The 17448-nt window shown below is 39.3% G+C and overlaps 1 long non-coding RNA gene across 1 annotated transcript in view; it reads left to right on the forward strand.

The window, feature by feature from the left end:
* Positions 1–656: 656 nt before the first annotated feature.
* Positions 657–17448, forward strand: part of LOC116668936 — a 291619-nt gene continuing 274827 nt past the window's right edge. Inside the window, exon 1 of the long non-coding RNA XR_004326233.1 lies at positions 657–1546. This is a non-coding gene — a long non-coding RNA (uncharacterized LOC116668936). The remainder of the gene's footprint in view (positions 1547–17448) is intronic.

A 17448-nucleotide genomic window follows, 5' to 3' on the forward strand; every position in this document is an offset into this window, starting at 1 on the left:
CATTAATGTTCCCCCACCCTCACCCCGAGGTTTTATTTTGTTCTTTCATTTGGAGCATACTCCTCTGTTTCTTCATTTTGCTTGACTCTCTGTGTTGGTTTCTATGCATTAGGTGAAACAGCCACTTCCAGTCTTAAAGGAAAAGCTCGTGTGGATGAACCTTATTCAACCCTGCCCTAGCTCTTGGTGGTCTCTCAAGCCTCTGTGACTGTCCAGCAGCCTACCTCCTTTTAATGGCTCTGAGGCCTGGAAGGCTGTGGCCAGACCTGTCAGTGTCCCCAAAGGGAGGATCTGAGTCCGCACCCAGATTCGGGCAACAGCTTTTAAAGCACACACATATACACAGGGCTGTGGGACCCGTTGTGGACAAAGAATGCCGCCTGCCACGTCAGCAAACAACGGATGCTGTGGCCACCAAGCCAGCAGCCACTGCAGTCGCCCCCTTGGTGAGTCCTGAGGGGACTCAGGATGGGGAAGAACAGGATCCTGGCCCTAGATAGTTAAGATGCACATCAAAGGAATGATTTCAACGAGCCCAAACTCCTGCATCTTCCCATACAGAGAAAAGCACTAAAATCATTAACTTGAGATGTCTTTTTTTTTTTTTTTTAATTAAGAGTATAATCTTTTTATGTTACGACTACTTTTTTGTTGTTGTTGCAAAAGCTCCTATATATCCTGGCTCCCCTCTTACCTCTTCTGCCTCCCGGGCTTCAGTCCTCAGCAAGTCCACAGAATAAAACGTTAATTCTCAACTTTCCGTTGTGCATTTTTTTCAGTCAACAACACGCAAAAGCCACCAGAACCTGGCCATGTGGAGGTGTCCCCTGTGTGGCAGGCTAAAACTCCCGGCTCAGACGCTCGAGTGTGGGAGACAGCAGCGCGCTGTGAGGAGGCGGAGGGGGAGCAAAGATGGCGGCGACCTAGTTCCCCAAGGGCAGGACCGTCTACAGCCTCTGTTGTGGCGCCAGCCCTGAGCCTGCCCCTCAGTGAAGCTCCAGGACAAGCAAATGGGCCTCTTTCTCAGAGAGATGGAGATGTGTTTCCATTGCTGTTCGTGCTGAGCCCTAGAGGAGGTGCGTTGGGAGCGGCGCTGCGGAGAACTGTCTCTCGGGTGGTTCCAGTCCCGTGGGAGCGAGGACTCCACGCCTTCCGGCCACGGGAAGCGGAGTTCAAGGGGCGCCTCCTGGGCGGCAGCCGCGAACACGGCGTCAGGAGGTGTAAAAACCCGGCCAGCAGACTCGTGTAAGGGCTGCGTTCTGGGAGATACCAGCACATTGTGTGCGGTAGAGGGGAGAAAAGCGCACCCTGTGAGAAAGAAAAGAAAACAGAAAAGTAAAAGAAAGAAAAAAAGAAAACAAAAACGGCGCCTGCAGGCTTGAGCACCCCAGCAGGAGAGCAGGAAGATGGCGCCCACCAGCTTCGCCCCCAGAGAGTGTGCCTGCCACTGAGGCCCTTCGCACCATCGCTTTCAAATTAGCAAGTGAGTTTCTTTCACAGAAAGTCCGGCACTTTTCAAAGGTCTGCGCCTGTGGCCATGGAGCGGGTGAGTCTGCAGGCTAGCCCTGTTCAGAGCCCTTTCTCAGTTCCTCTCAGCCTCCTGGGTCTGGGGGGTGTGAGCCCCGCTAGTCTTCAAAGCCAGGCGCTTTGGGGGCCAGTCGCTGAGTTTCAGGTCTTCAGAGTTGGGGTGCCCGGTATTGGGTGTGAACCCTTCAGTCTTCAGCAAGAAACTCCAGGTTTACAGTTCCTCCCTCAATGATCGATCCACATTTCATATCATATTTCAAATTATATCCTATGTTAATTAGTTAAGTGTTATTAATAAAACCATAATGAAACCTGGATTCAAATAGAAGAATATTTAAAATCTAAGTATGAGGAAGGTATTTAAGTTAAAAACGATAGAAGAAATAACAGGGAAAGAAAAATTTTGATTATGTAAACATGTAAAACATTGAGAAATAATGTACAATTGAAAGGAAACTGGTAAAAAATAATTGGCAATATGTATGACAAAGAAATGCTTAATTTCTTAAACAGATCTTGTTCAAATTCATAAGAAAAATTACAAAACTAATGGGACAGAAGGCATGAACACTATTCACGAAAGAGAAAAATTAAGTGGCAAACATATGAAAAAATTTTCAGCTTTATTAAGGAATGTGAATTAAAATGAGGTGTAATTTCACCTTCTAAATTACCAAAGATTTAATTGTTTTGCAGACTAATCATATTGATGAGAGAGCAGAGGAAAGCAATTTAGGAATATGTGTCAAGAGCTTTAAAATGTTAATATTCTTTGGCCCTTTCGTTCTATTTCCAGAATCTATCTTGAGAAAAGAATACAACGCAGAACAAAAATTTTTCATTTTTGCAGAATATTGAAAATCATGAAAGATTTTTTAAGAACAAGAAATAAGGCAATAGTTAATTAAATTATGGCATCTCCATATTAAGAAATACTTTGATGCCATTAAGATTGTATTTATGAGCAGTGCTTAATAATATGGGGAAATGCTTATATTATAATGCTAGGGAAAAAGATAAAAGTATGTGATTCCTTACAAATATGCTTTACAAAAAAGACTAGGGGGAGGGTCACCAAAATATTAACAAAAAATGCCATTGATGCCAACTGTAATATTGCTATATTTTGGATGATGTCGGATAAACCCAGCCAAATTCTTGTTCTTTGGCTCTGTTTTCTCTTGATGCCAGGTGGCTTACCACCCTTCTATTAACTCATAATTTCCTCAGTCAGATGTTAATAAATTTAATTTGATTACAGCTTTCTTTCCATTAGTGATATCAGCAGGTAATCTTGATTATGCTTAAGACATTTTGGCCTCTTAATCAGGTTTGGGAATCTTTTTAGATTTTTGAGAAACTCAATGGCAAACAGATTCAGATGAAGCTCTTCTGTAGATGATTGCCATCACTTATTTTTAAGTTGATTCTACTAGCTTTTGTTTTAGAGACTATTACCCTATCCACAAATTCTGGGGCTGTATTTGTTTGGAGCCTATAGCCAGTTACTTGTGCTGACCACACCATCTACTATCTTTTGTCCCCCTACTCACCCACATAATCTCGATTTTTTTTTTTCTTTTGTTGGCTACAATGTCACGTTGGGCTACTTGAAGGCCTGCATGTTTGGGAGGAAATTTTCAAGCAGTCTGACCCAATTTAGAAATCTTGGTCTTTTAATCAGGAATGCAGGTGGATAAATCTTGCTGTTCAGTAAGGCATACTGCTGAACTCATCACTTTTCTTTGTTGAGCCAGTCCTGTTTGTCAGAGACATAGACAGCAATCATCGATGCACAAGATTTGCTGCCCCTTTTTCCTGATCCTAACAGGAACGAGGTTAGTTTGCCATGTCTTTCCTCAGTAAACTCATGCTGACTTCTGGCAATCACTGTGTCCTTTCCAAGTGCTTATAAACTTCTGTTTACTAATCACTCCTAACATTTTGCCAGGGATACATGCAGAACTTCTTCCTCATTTTTGAAAATTAGGAAATCTGCTTCTGTCCAGTTTCATTCTTCCTGCCTTGCTTTTCATGATTTCTCAAAGTTTACCACAGTCATACATGCATGCTATTTTAATCTGCTGAAATATAGTTAATTTGGGTTAGAGACCTAAACTCATTTAGCATTAGGTGCTTTCTTTAAAACTTACTTACTTGTATGTCTTTGATTCCCTACTGATGATAGATGTTAGTTCTGTCCTTTTCAGATAGAAAAGATAAAGCCACACTGGAATGAAATAATTATCTTTTTGTGTAATCTGTAAACCATTTTCTCCAGCAGATTCAAGACCTATTGTGTTCTTACTCCAAACATATTTAGTTGACTTAAACTTTTTTTTTATAAATCTCAGCTACTTAGTGCTTCTTGGGGATTTGTGGCGGCCTTTTACTGTGACGTTAGGCAAATTATTTAACCTTGGTTTCTTCCTTTGTAAAAAGGGAATCATAATATGATTTATATCATTGAGTTATTATGACGATTGAACGAGTATTTGTGAAGGCCCTAAAGAGTTAGCACTACCTACATATTAAATAAATTTTCTTAGAAAAAAAAATCCATGCTCTCTGGAGAACCTCTCCCTCTATTTTTTGTATGCCATCCATTTTGTTCCATCATTGGGATTATTGTAGTTGAATGATCAGAATTTATTTCTTCACCAATGAATGCCATAGAGTAGCCTCATCTGTTTATAAAGCACACAAAATGTACTTGATTATTTGGTGTATTATTCATTAGTAAGCTCCTTGAGTTGCCTAATCAATTTGATTGTAACTTATTAATCTTTTCATAGTATTTATGAATAATAACTTTTGAAAATGCTTTTATGACCTCTGTGTTCTGGGTTTTGACACATTTTCTTTTTCTTTTTTTTAAACAAAGAACTGATACCATCTCTCATTCTTACAGAGAATAGTATTAATTTAGTACAAGGCTTTTTTTTCCCCCACTGATTTATGTTTGCATGATGACAAAATGATTTAAATCTCACATACCAAGTTATTGTATATGATTTATAACCCTTATCTACAAAGTGATTAGCAGATTTATGTGCTAGAAAGTTCTGATAATTTTTATGATTATTTAACATAAATCAATTACTTCAACTTTTATGTGGAGCATATTTCTTTTTCAACTTTGACAACCTTTATATTTGGGTAAATTTCTCCATCCCAAACATCCATGGCTTCTATCTTGATTTTCCCACTCTGATTAAATAACTTATTTAATAATCAATTTTGGTCCCTTTTTTATCAGATTAGGAAAAGAAGCTAAAATGTATTATTTTTAACACATATATCTATGATGCAACCAACACATGTCTAAATGAATAAATATATATCTTGACTCTTTTTCCTTTGGAGGATATGTAAAACTCAAAGTTTGTTGAAGTTTCTAAGGTTTTTTACCCTCCACTTTTGAGCAGTAGTAGAGAAGCTCTTCAGAAATAAGAGAATGTACAGAATTTTTAGTGATTTAGAAAATGTACAGTTCCCTGAAATCTTTTGGGCAGGATTTGTCTAAGTGAAGAGCAGACTACCTCTTACATACTTAGGAAATGAATCACTCAGCTCTGTGAAAGTAGGTATTTCCAGCTCCCAGTCAGGATGACAACGTGGGGCAAAGTGTGCCTATTCTTTGCTGGTATTTCTAATCCACCCAAATGAGCAGCAAAGGGAGAGTTAGCAGCCCTTCATGCTTAATGCTTACTGCGTGCTTATTACGTCTGTGGAGAATTTGTATAAAAGTGACCCAGAGGACATTTAAAGGTCTCTTTTCTTGCTCTAACCTGGTTTGCTGGCCTTACATACTGAGACTTCCCTATAAGGGCCTGACATCTTGCCTAAATTGAAATATTTGCTACTTCCTAAGTCTCTCTCATGCCTTCCGCTATCTATAGCTTAATCATAGCTAATTAGCACACTGGATGTCAAAAAATTTTGTTTTGTTAATTGGTGAAGCTAGTTACTTGTTAATTAGCACGATAAATGCTGGAAGAGGGAGCTCGTTTGTGAAATTAAAAGTATTCAATATATGTAGGTTTGCTAAATAAAGACCACCCTTACATGAATAGAGTTTCAGAATCTGGAACAGTTTGTGCCCTGTCCCCTTAGAGATGGTGCCAGAGGCTTCGTCCCTAATTGCTTCTGTGTCCAGCTTAGAACAGGGTTTCTCAGCCTCAGCACTACTGACATTTTGGGCTGGATAATTCCTTATTTCATGGGCTGTCGTGTCCATTGTTGGATATTTAACAACATCCCTGGCCTTTGCATACTAGATATCAGTAGTGCACTCCCCTCCTTGTGACAGGGAAAATTAATGTCCCCTAGGGGGCAAAATCACCCCAGTTGAAAACCACTTGGTTAGGTAGATTTCTGATCTGATGGTATGATTCTTTTTTTTTTTTTTTAAATTTAAGGATAGTTGACTTACAATATTTCATTAGTTTCAGGTGTACAACATAGTAATTTGATATTTTTATAGAATACACACTGTACAGGATTATTACCATATCATTGCTGTGATTATTGATGAACTGTGCTGCATCATTCTGATTAGAAGAAATAGACCCCTGCCTAAGGTATGTGCCATGCCTGAGAGAATGTGTCACACGGAGATGGGAACCTAAAGGATGCTGTGACTTCCCTGAGTTACAGAGTAACAATGTAGGAGGGTTCCCTTTTCTCCACACCCTTTCCAGCATTTATCATTTGTGGACTTTTTAATGATGGTCATTCTGACTGGTGTGAGATGATACCTCGTTGTAATTTTGATTTGCATTTCTCTGATAATTAGTGATATTGAACAGTTTTTCATGTGCCTATTGGCCATTTGTACATCTTCATTGGAGAAATGCTTGGTTAGATTTTCTGCCTTTTTTTTTGATTGGGTTGTTTGTTTTTTGTTATTGAGTTATATGAGCTGTTTGTGTCTTCTGAAAGTTAGGCACTTGTCAGTCACATCATTTGCAAGTATATTCTCCCAGTCCATCCACCATTCCCTATTGATGGAAATTTAGGTTATTTGCAATTGTTATTTTCATAAGCAAATGTACAGCGAGCATAGTTATCTCCATCTCCTTGTGAACATGTGCAAAATTTTCTCTGGGGTGTAATAGCTTGAAGTGAAACTTTTGGATCACGTTTTCAAAGTTACTATCTCTGGCCACATTGCTTTCTAAATTTGAGTGTGCAAGTTCATCTTGAATAGGAGTTGTGTGTGTGTGTGTGTGTGTGTGTGTGTGTGTGTGTGTATTTCCTGTTTCCCACATCTCACCTTTCCCTGTTGGGTGATGTGATAGCCTCCATGTGACCCACCCGGGTCCGCTGTTGTAAATCAGGTCTCCCATTAGTGATTTGTGATTCTCCTGCAGCTTCTAATTATGAGCCAGTGGGCATCCTAGATCAGTGCACTGTGGTCTGACTGTCCATGCTTCCTCCTGCCACCCAGACATCAGCTGGGGGAGTTCAGAGCAAGAGTTGCAGCTCTATTTTGCTCTCTTTTCACCACCAGGAAGTCTTTCTCACCTCCCATTTCACACGGTGACCCTGGCTCCTTTCCCTTTCCACAGTCCCGTTACCCTGCCTGACTTGAATTCCTGGCAGCCTCTCCAATATCCTGTTGGGAAGCCCAGTAAGTCTGAGTCTTTTCACCTCTGTGTACCTCTGTTCCTTTTCTGGACCACAGGAATGTTTATCCTGTTTTTGAGCACAGCTATGTCTTTTTAGTGCATTAAAAATATTTATTAATACTATATGAGTTTTTTTTTGTTGGGGAGAGATTTGGTAGCTTACAGAGTTATTTTGGCCAGAAGTTTAACATAAACATTTTTAAGATTTTGGAGTCTGTCTTTCTAGACTTTTATCCATACATTTATGCACACACATGCACATACCACACAGACACGTGAGTGTGTGCATATATATATGTATCCATGTACATATCTGTCTTAAGATAAATGGAATCATGTTATACATATTGTTATACAATTTATTGTAATAATATATCATAAAAATACATTCATTTGACACATCTTCCTTTTTTCCTTCTTTCTTTCATTTCTTACATAGTATTCCTTGATATTCGTGTAATGTAATTTATTTAGTCATTGCTCTATCAGTTGACATTTAGGCTGTTTCTAATATTTCACAATTAATAACTATGCTATAATGAGCATACATTTTTATAAATTTTTTTCTCTGAACATGTGTAAATATTTTTGCAGTGTAGATTTTCCAAAGTGAAAGTTCTGATACAAAGGCCAGACTCTACTAAATTGTCCTTCAGGAGGGCTTACACCAAGCAGGTCTTGTTTCCCCAAACCCTAGACCAGTCCGATCTGGATTTTATCACAAGGAAACGTTCATATGATGTGATATTTGTACCACGCCCTGGTGTAAAGAGAAGATGCACCTGCATTGAGATGCAACTGGCGGGGAGGCTCTGTGGGTCTCAGGCAACTCCTTGTCACCCTAAGAGCGAAGAGAGAACTGTATTAGCACCTTCAACACATTCTAGCCCAACTGTGGGTGAGAAGCTCTGGCCTAGACTACATCATGATATCAACCCTTCAACTTTTGTCCACTTGATGAGTAAAAATGTATCATTATTATTTTAATTTACATTCCCCTTCATTACTGGTGAGATTGAAATTCTTTTCATGTCTTTTCTGGCCATTTGTATTTCTCCCTTCATGAATACCTATTTGTCTATTTCTTCTTCTTACTTACTGATTTGTTAGAACTCTTTTTCATATTATGTATATAATTTTTTTTATCTAAGATATAGATACAGGTAGATAGGCTGACGCCTCTTTTTTAACTTGCACATGGTATATTTTGCCATAAAGAAATTTTGAATTTTTGAATCACCAAATATTTCAATCTTTTGTCTTTTGGTTTTGTTTGGGGATTTAGATAATTTTCTTTTATCAGGAAATCACTTAAAATAATTATCATTCTATTAATACTGTAATAGTATTAGAGCTCCATATGAAATTTATTTTTGGGTCCAATTTGACAGAGAAATCTAAGTTAACTTCTTTTGAAATGGCCATCCCAAGGTCATTATCTTCTGATTTGAACTATACCTTTATTATTCTAACTCCTCATAATATAAACATTTGTTTTGGACTCCCTATTCTCTTCCACAACCCACCACCTATTCCCTTAACAAGCCACTAGTTTTATAATATATTTTGACGTTTTGTGGACACTAAGGCTTGTTTTTCTTCCCTTAAAATCATACTATAGTTTCTCTTTAACATTATGGTCAAGCTTAGCTGCAGGAAATAAAGGTGGGGCACTTGTCCACTTGTTGGGATGAAATGGACACAAGAGGTTTGGCGCAGTGTGACAAAACTGAGAATGTGATTGGTGAAGACACTAGAGCACTACAATCTGGAATGAGAACTAACAATCAAGGGCCAGGATGTGTAAGCTCTTCCTGGGGTTCTTGTCCTGGAACATGTGCCCACTGATACGGTGGAACTGGGGACAAAATGTTAAAAAAAAAAAAAAAGAATTCTTTCCCAACACCAGCAGCTAGGGGCCCAAGGAGTATTTAGGTTATGATTTAGTTGACTTAGACAGTTTGAGGAAGGAATATGAGTATTGGTTTTGCTTTATAATCTTCTCCTGACACCTGGAAAAGTCAAGAATGCTTCAGCATCAAAGATTGCAGAATGATATAGATAGCAATACTATATTGTATGCTTAAAAATCTTGTAAGAAGGTAGGTCTCATGCTAAGTGTTCTTACCATAATAGCAAAAAAAAAAAAAAAAAAAAAAGGAAAATATCAAAATTGCAGAATGGGTGTCACTTCTTGGAGGAAAATTTCAGGAAAAGGAGTGGAATACTCAAAAGAAATGCTGCACTGCCAATGCTCTTGAAGGCATGAGGAACAAAAATGGGTGGAAAATACAAACTTTGATGACTTGCATTTGAAAAATGAATTATAAGAGTTTGACTTTGAATGTGAATGCATAGGGTTCTCTATTTAAGTATCATATTCCTTTTTATGTATGTATAAAACTGACATATGATAAAACTCTAAGTAAGTCAAGAGGAGCTTTGATATGAAAGTGTTGATACTGTCAAAAATATTATCCAGAACTTGGAAATAGACAAAAGAGATGACTAGATGTTCTTTCAGTACAGTGCTGGGTTTGATTTTCTATTTACTTGGCTATTTTACAACTATGTAGGGGCAGAGGTTAGTTTGTAGATTTGTGTCCAGTAGAAATGCAAATAACTTTTGTCCAGCAGAACAGATAAGCCTAATGATTATGGATATAATCTTGTCTAACATTAACTAGTAGTTGTTGTTTTTTTAAAATCTAACCCAGCAACCTATTAAATCACCTCTGTATATCTAGCTTCTCAAATTCTCTTTGGAGTGGTTTTAACATCTTACTGGTTTTCTCAATGATTAATGAGTTAACTAAAAATTTTGACATGCTTTTTAAAAAAATTTGCATGAGAGTATAGTTCTTTAAACTTTTGAAAACTATTCTTTACCAAGTCATAGGTTACTTGGCAGAATTTCTTTAGTGGTATGTAAAATAATGGCATTCATGATTGATGACTCATGACTGATGGCATGTTTGATCTGATGAATTATGGAATTGCTACAGCATCAACTTGTGTCTCATCAGTGAGCCAGTTAAAAGAAATTAGCGAGACAAAATCACAAGTGTTGTGGGAGTGCCCATCTCAAAATATTTTGATGAAATTTTAACCTGGACACACTTTGCAGTGGGCATTTGTCCTTATTTTGCCTGCCCAGCATCTGAAACCTGAGTCCTACGTTTGGGGAATATCCTATCTCTGATATCTTATGGAACATTGAACTGCTTTCCTATTATAGCAGCTAAATATGGCACTTACTTATTCCCTTGTCTCCTTTGAAGCTGGGACTCAGATGTGTGACATACTGCTCTATACTTTAAAATGGAAACTGGTGCCTCAAGGAAGGATCTGCCTGAATCCTTTCTGGTGGTGGCCCTGGCTGTTGTATGGTGAAGTCCTCATAGTGGCCGTGGCTAAGGCAGGAGCACTGATGGGGGTCCCTGGGGCAAGCACCTAAGGTCGGACAGTGGTGGCAGCATCAGTTTTGTGGCCTGATTTGATGGCCTGGGTCCTCTGAGGTTTTGTTGCCCCTGAGTCATCCTCTCTAGCTATCTTGGAAATTCTGTGGCCCATTTAATACCCCTTTAACAACGTCTCAATCTTCTTTAGTCAGTGAGAGTCAGTTTCTGTTGCTTGGAAACAGTGAACACTGAGTGGAACAGACATTGGTATAAGAACTGTCTGTAGGCAGCAGTGCTTCTGAGAATAAATTTGGTTTTCTACCTGCCCATGTGTGTTGGATGACCCAAACTAATTGTATTTGAGATGACAGAAAATGTATTACTTAATGTAAATGAAAAGAACCCAAAGACTAAGGAGATTAAAATGTTGCAGAGGATTTATTATGGAAACCTGTGCTGCCACCCCTTGCCAGCTGTGGCCCCTGAGGAAGCCTGCAAGACATCCCCTTTACCAAAATGCTGAGGGCAGTCCCAGCACCTCTAAAAAGAAGGGCCAATGAAAAACCTCTAGAACTCCTCTGTTCAAAAATTGTAAATCAAAGATAGCTGTTGTGGCCTGGCTGGGCCTAAAGGCAGTGAAAAGACACTAATGTCCTAGAATTTTCTCTTGATTTTCTGACTATTCCTTCTTAGTCCTCTTGATGATTGCTCTCTGGAGGCTGGTGATGCAGATGAAGGACTCTGCATTTGAAATGACTCCTTGGTTTCAGTGGGGATGTCAGGTTCCCCAAGATTCTGGTCCTGAGCCAACTGATGGATCCTGGGGACCTAGAATGCCATTGTAGCCTCCTGGTTAAGGGGTAGAGGTTTATTTGGTCATGTAATAAACAGAACTTTTAGTCAGGCCCACCCCCTAGTAGGCCAGAGAGGAGGGCAGGGCAGGATCCAGTTCTTTAGGGCATAATTGGAACAGATGTAGTTAGCATCTAGCAGAATTCCCCCATCAGCTCCCTGACCTATGGTAAGAGCAGCTATGGTAGGAAGGGCCAGTGAAAAACCTAGAACTCCTCTGTGCAAAAATTGTAAATCAAAAAAGAGGGTTAATGCACCTGTGGGGAAATTCTATAAGTTTACTTGGTTTTTCAGCCTTCCTGCCAATTCTTAAGCTGCTCACTATCCTTAAAAAAATTTTTCTGCTTAAATCAGCCGGAGTGAGTTCCATTTGAAGTGCTCTGATATAACCATGATGATTATCTCCTCCAATAAATTATATAATTAAACCTAAAATAAGAAAAAATAAGCTACAGTCTTGGCAGTTGGTATATGTATCAAAGTAAGTAATTGCATTTTGAGCAGAGAAAAGTAGCTCCTATGATAAGATAGCCCTAAGCTTCTGCAGGCATTTTGCTATTTACCAGCTAGTCGGGAGGCCAGGGTTAGACACTACTAGCATGTTTTACTGATTTAAACAATGTGTGCACACCCATTTATTGGACCACAGGCAAAAGTCCTGAGGTTAGGTCAAAATCAGAACGCTGCATTATTATGGAACAGAGATCTGGAGAAACATAAATAAATTCAGAGTCTCCAGGATCACTCTACTATAAACAAATAATCAAGCTTCCTGCTGCCATTCCTGGAAAAATAATAAGTGGCGTCTAATAGGAAAATAGTTCCAGGAAGAATAAGCATTTAGAAAATACAATTTGCAGACAGAACAACAAGCATACATTTGAGGGACCATAAAACCCTCTGTATAATAAGTGCAGTTTTTAAAAAAGGCAAAATTAAATTATGCTAAAAGAATTAAGATAGTCTTTTGCTGCTGCAATGATAGAAGCCATACTTATGAAGACACTGTTTATCTTTGTATAATATTAATTTATGTATTCCTGGACAAAAGCAAAAAAAAAAAAACAAAACAAAAACCTGACAGTTTTTTTTTAAAATCACAGTCACCAACAGCTATAGGTGATTTTTATATTCAAGCGTTTTTTATTCAATGCAATTTTCTCAGAACCTCTCTTTTCCAGGTGCTAGCAAAGGATGGCAAGGACTGGAACATGAAAAAAACATGGTATATATGGGCAATGGAAAGGAGTTTTTGGGTCACAAAAAGCATAAAGGGCTGCAGATAAGCAAGAACCAGATGATATTGTCCTTTTAGATTGCATTAGAGAAATCAGACATTATACAATGCACCCTGAGGAGATATTGACATGCTTTGAATGAGACATGAACACACTCAGATTTGCATTTTAGAAAGAACACAGCTGCCTTGTGGAAATGGATTGGAGGGGCCCAGACCTGGTGTGTCAATATCAAGAAGGATATGGTGCAGGAGCTCATGGGAGGGAATGGAGGCAATAGTTGGAAGGATTCAAGAGAAATTTAGGCAGTGAAATTATCAGGAGCTGATTAGGCAAATGTGTGTAGGAGAAGAAGAGAGGAGCCCAGATTCTAATTTGATCCAAGGTGGCTGGTAATACCAGTCCCCATTATAAATTACACAAGAAAAACAAGATTGGGGATGGTGTAAATGATGAGGTCAGTGCTAGGTCTCAGTGATGAGTTCCAAGTGCCTGAGAGACATTCGAGGTGAGATCTCCAAAAGGCTGATGGATACATGAATCACAGAGCAGAGATGCAGGCTGAAGATACGGTTTTTGAAATCATCAACCTGACCCCACAGTGAGGCTGAAGCCAAGAGTTAATGTAGGAGAGAACTTTGAGGAACAAGCTTAAGGCTGTGGACTCCACAAAGAAGACTGATAATCAGGAGACAAGTTGGGACTAGAGATGTCATAGAAGCAGAGGAAAGAGAGATTCAGGAAGCAGGGAATCAGGTAGGCTGTTGACAAAGAAATAGCCAATGAATTGAGTAATCAGGCTCTTTTCTGTGAGCTGTTGCTCGAGAAGAGGGTCATGTTATTTCTCATGACAAGGCAATTCTTCTGCCCCTTTGCCTTTCCTTCCTTCTCTCCCACCTTGTCTTTCAGAAATCCTCCATCTTCTTTTCTTCTTCTGTTTCTCTCCTCTTCCCACCCTTCCTCTCCTCATTCTTCACAGACCTCTCATACTCTGTGACAATTGGGATGTTAAAAAAGTCAGCTATGTTCTTCACAACATATGGTTCTTTGTGTGTGTGTGTGTGTGTGTGTGTGTGTGTGTGTGTGTGTGTGAAAGTATTTGCTGTAATGTATCCAGGACAGACTTTCCCATCCAAGATGAACTGTCCCTACCTTCTTTAGGTGACTGTTGTCTTAGAATAGGCCTTGAAGGGGCAGAGGGAGCTCTTGAATCACAGAAGAATTCGTAGAGAAGTCGGTTGCAAAGTTCTAAACATCAAGGGTGCTGGTGGTGAGAGAGATTCAAACATCAGCTTTTTAGGGAGAAAAAAATATTTGAGTGTTGATCAGAACGAGAGGGGAAACAGTGCAGATTAAGAGCCAGGCAACTGAATATATGCAAAAGGAAGATAACTGTTTAAGAAGTCTAGATTTTGAGAGCCAGGGATGAAGTTAATTTTTAACATTGCTAAAGTAGACTGGCAGTCATTGTTGGGTAGATATCAAGGACCTATGAATTTTCCATCTCTGAAGTCTCTTCCCTAAAGCTTCCCTCTTCTCTCACCTATTTTCTCATTGATCTTTCCTATTTGGACTATGCTCTACCTCATTTTCTATTTATTTATTCACTCATTTATTCAACAAAAATTTGTTGAACATTTATTATGCATTAAGTAGTAGTTATGTATATGGAAAGATGATGTCCCTGACCTCAAGCTATTTAAAGTAGAGATTGAAAGATTCATAGAGAGGCCTTTCCACTCATTGTAATGAGTGTTGTAGGGTTGTTAGGTATAGTTCTGCTGAGGTCCTGAAGGAGAGAACACCTAAGTCACTAGGGACGACTTCAGAGAGGAACAAAGTTCTGTGAATCTTTCACAGAAGAGAAGAAGAGATTAAGTACCTCTTATTTTGAGTAGCCTCTGAAGTGTACTTACCCAGAGGAATAATCTTTCCTCACTGCTGCACTCTTACTCTTAAGAGATAAATGTCCTTCATTTCAATGTACCTTCAAGGATAATCTCTCTTGGAATTTTCATGTTAGTTTTCTGACCTCTCATTCAGAACCTCTCAGTTTGATATTTTGTTCCAGGTCTCCATTAGCAGGTTAAGTTCTGAACTAGACACTCTCCTCTCTCTACCTGCTTCTTAGACTATTTCATCCCATGAACTCATCAAGTTACAGTCATAGAGTGAACATTTCATCCCTTTTAATCTCTTATTTATAGCAAAAAAGAGAATCCTAATCTATTTGACCCTGGCCAAACCTCATGACATTGATGATAAAGCACTTGGGAATAATAAAATAGATTGTCACTTTATGAACCAGAGTAACATCCCACTAGGAATGTCTTCCTGCAGTTACAGAAAATGAGAATCTGGCTCTTAAAACTCTAAAAGTAAACATCCAAGTCTGCTAATAATAGAGAATTTAAATTAGTGGAAATAATATTCAGGGAAACAAACAAGGGCAGTTATAAAGCCAACTGGTGTTTTTGAGGGGTGAACTACGGGCATTATTGTAGATGAGCTCAGATGAAACCCCACTGTATGGGGAGTATATGCCACTCCAAGCTATCCTTTTGTTTTTCCATAAGGATATTTTGTTATAAATTCTGTCTAATGAGGAAATCAGAAAAAAAAATTAAGTACTCACCTCAGAATAAATTAAGAATTATATAAATGCACTAAACATAAAGGATATATTAGTGCATTTTTAATGGATTATTTGCAGTCAGTTTACAGCTTTGATTATATTGTGAAAACTGATTCATGGTATTAATAAAGAGGGTGCCTATGCTTTTTTCCCCCACAATAGTAAAAACGAATGATTGTAATAGTAAGTACTATAAAATTACTGTGAGCTTTTTGGATCATCAAAGAGAGACTATAAATATGTAGAGGATGTTACAGTGGGTGTCTTCCTTCCTCAATTTCAACTGAGGCAATAATATGATAGACATTAGACACCAAAAAGACTATGAAAGAGATTGTCATATGCAATCTCTTTACAAAAGCAATGCCCAAGAAGCAGTTCCCCAATTCCTAAAACTCTTGAGCACCCTAATTCACCTTGAGAATACTGAAAGGGTAGAAAGAGAGGAGATAGGGTAGGGAAGTTTTTATCAGAAGATTTTCCTGGGAAAGAGTTGTTGCTTTTTGAGAGTTCCCACCTGTCTTCTTCACAGGAAAAGGGGAGGATGGAGGGGCTATCTTCTAATCCCAGGTCTCAGGAGAGGGGAGTTTCAAAGGATCACTTAGAAAGGTTGCTGGATGTTCCTTGAAGGGAACTGCAGTTGAAGGGGTCATGGACTAATCCCTGGCTCAGACCTAGGAAAGCTAAGGAGACCAGTGGAAGCTGGATAGAGGTGGTCACTCCATGCCAGCATTTGTCAGGGTGAGGGATGCATGAGTGTTTCCATAAGTGGGTCAGGCAGAGAGAGAGGAACTGAAACTGTCTTAGGTCTGCGATAGCTTTTAAAAAACAGCTCCTGGTGATCCCTGCCTTCTGGTATCAATGCTTTCCTGTAATCGCCTCCCTCTAAATGTAGGCTGGACTTGGTGACTTCTTTCTAATAAATAGGTCATGACAGAAGTGATGGGATGTCTCTTCCATGATTGGGTTGCAGAAGACTGTGACTTCTGTTTTGTGGGACTCTCTATTGGCTTCTCAGGCTTCAGGCTTTGATGAAGCAAACTGCCATGTTGGAGAAGCCCATGTGGCAAAGAACTGAGGGCAACCTCCAATCAAAACCAATGGGGAGCCAAGGCCCTTGTCCATCCAATACCTCATGAAGAACTGAGTCTCAGTAACAATTATGGGAAGTGAGTGAGGAAGCAGCTCCTTCCCAGCAGAGCCTTGAGATGACTGAAGCTCGAGCCTTGTGAGGGCCCCTGGGGCAGAGGACTCGGCTAGGCCAGGTCTGGATTCCTGACCTACAGACACAGTGAGATAATAAATGTGTGTTGTTTTAAGCCATTTAGTTTTAGGGTCATTGGTTACACAGCAAGAGATAACGAATACAAATTCCTGCCCAAAAAGATAGGAGGAGGCTCCAACAGCCAGCATCTGTGTAGAGACAAGTAGAAATGGAATGGAGAGCAGCGGCCAGAGGGACAGAAGCATCACTCTTGTCAAGAAAACCCAGCAGGGGAGCCTCTAATGAGCCCTTAAAAACATCCGTGAGAGAAATGATGGATTGTGACACATTCTGGGCCCAGAGAGAGCAAAGCCATCAGCAAGGAAGGCACGTTCTTTGGACCTCTTTTCCTTCCTCCATCCCTCATACCGGCCCCAGAAGTCTGAGACCCAGTTACCAAGCAAGGAGAAGAAACACAGGAAGTGAGGGAGCGGCAACCACACCCTCAGGCCTCTGCAAGTGGTCTGCTTAAAACAGGTTCCAGATGGGCAAGGGAAGATTTTGCTCTAACTTGAGTTCAGACATTGATTAATATTTTGAGCTGGACAGTTTCAGTTTGTGAATTGAGCTCGTGTTTTGTGACTTAATGTGGCCAAAAAAGTCAGGGACCAGGGAAGGTAACCCACACCTAGTACATTTTAAACATAAAGCTGTGTTTTGATACATCACTGTGTTTGTTTGACAGGCTGGTTACAAATATGTTTTAAGTCTTTGAAAATTGATAGATTAGTTATAATGTCTACAGCAATACTCCTATGTTATTTCATTTCCCAATAATTTTAGGTAATAATTTACTGTATTATTATTGTTTGTTTATGAACCGGGAACATATGAGATTTCTTGAAGTTCAGGATATAATCTCTTGATACTTTTGATCATAATGTTTAAAAATTAAAAT

Source organism: Camelus ferus, chromosome 15 (assembly GCF_009834535.1).
Source record: "Camelus ferus isolate YT-003-E chromosome 15, BCGSAC_Cfer_1.0, whole genome shotgun sequence".
Taxonomy (NCBI): domain Eukaryota; kingdom Metazoa; phylum Chordata; class Mammalia; order Artiodactyla; family Camelidae; genus Camelus; species Camelus ferus.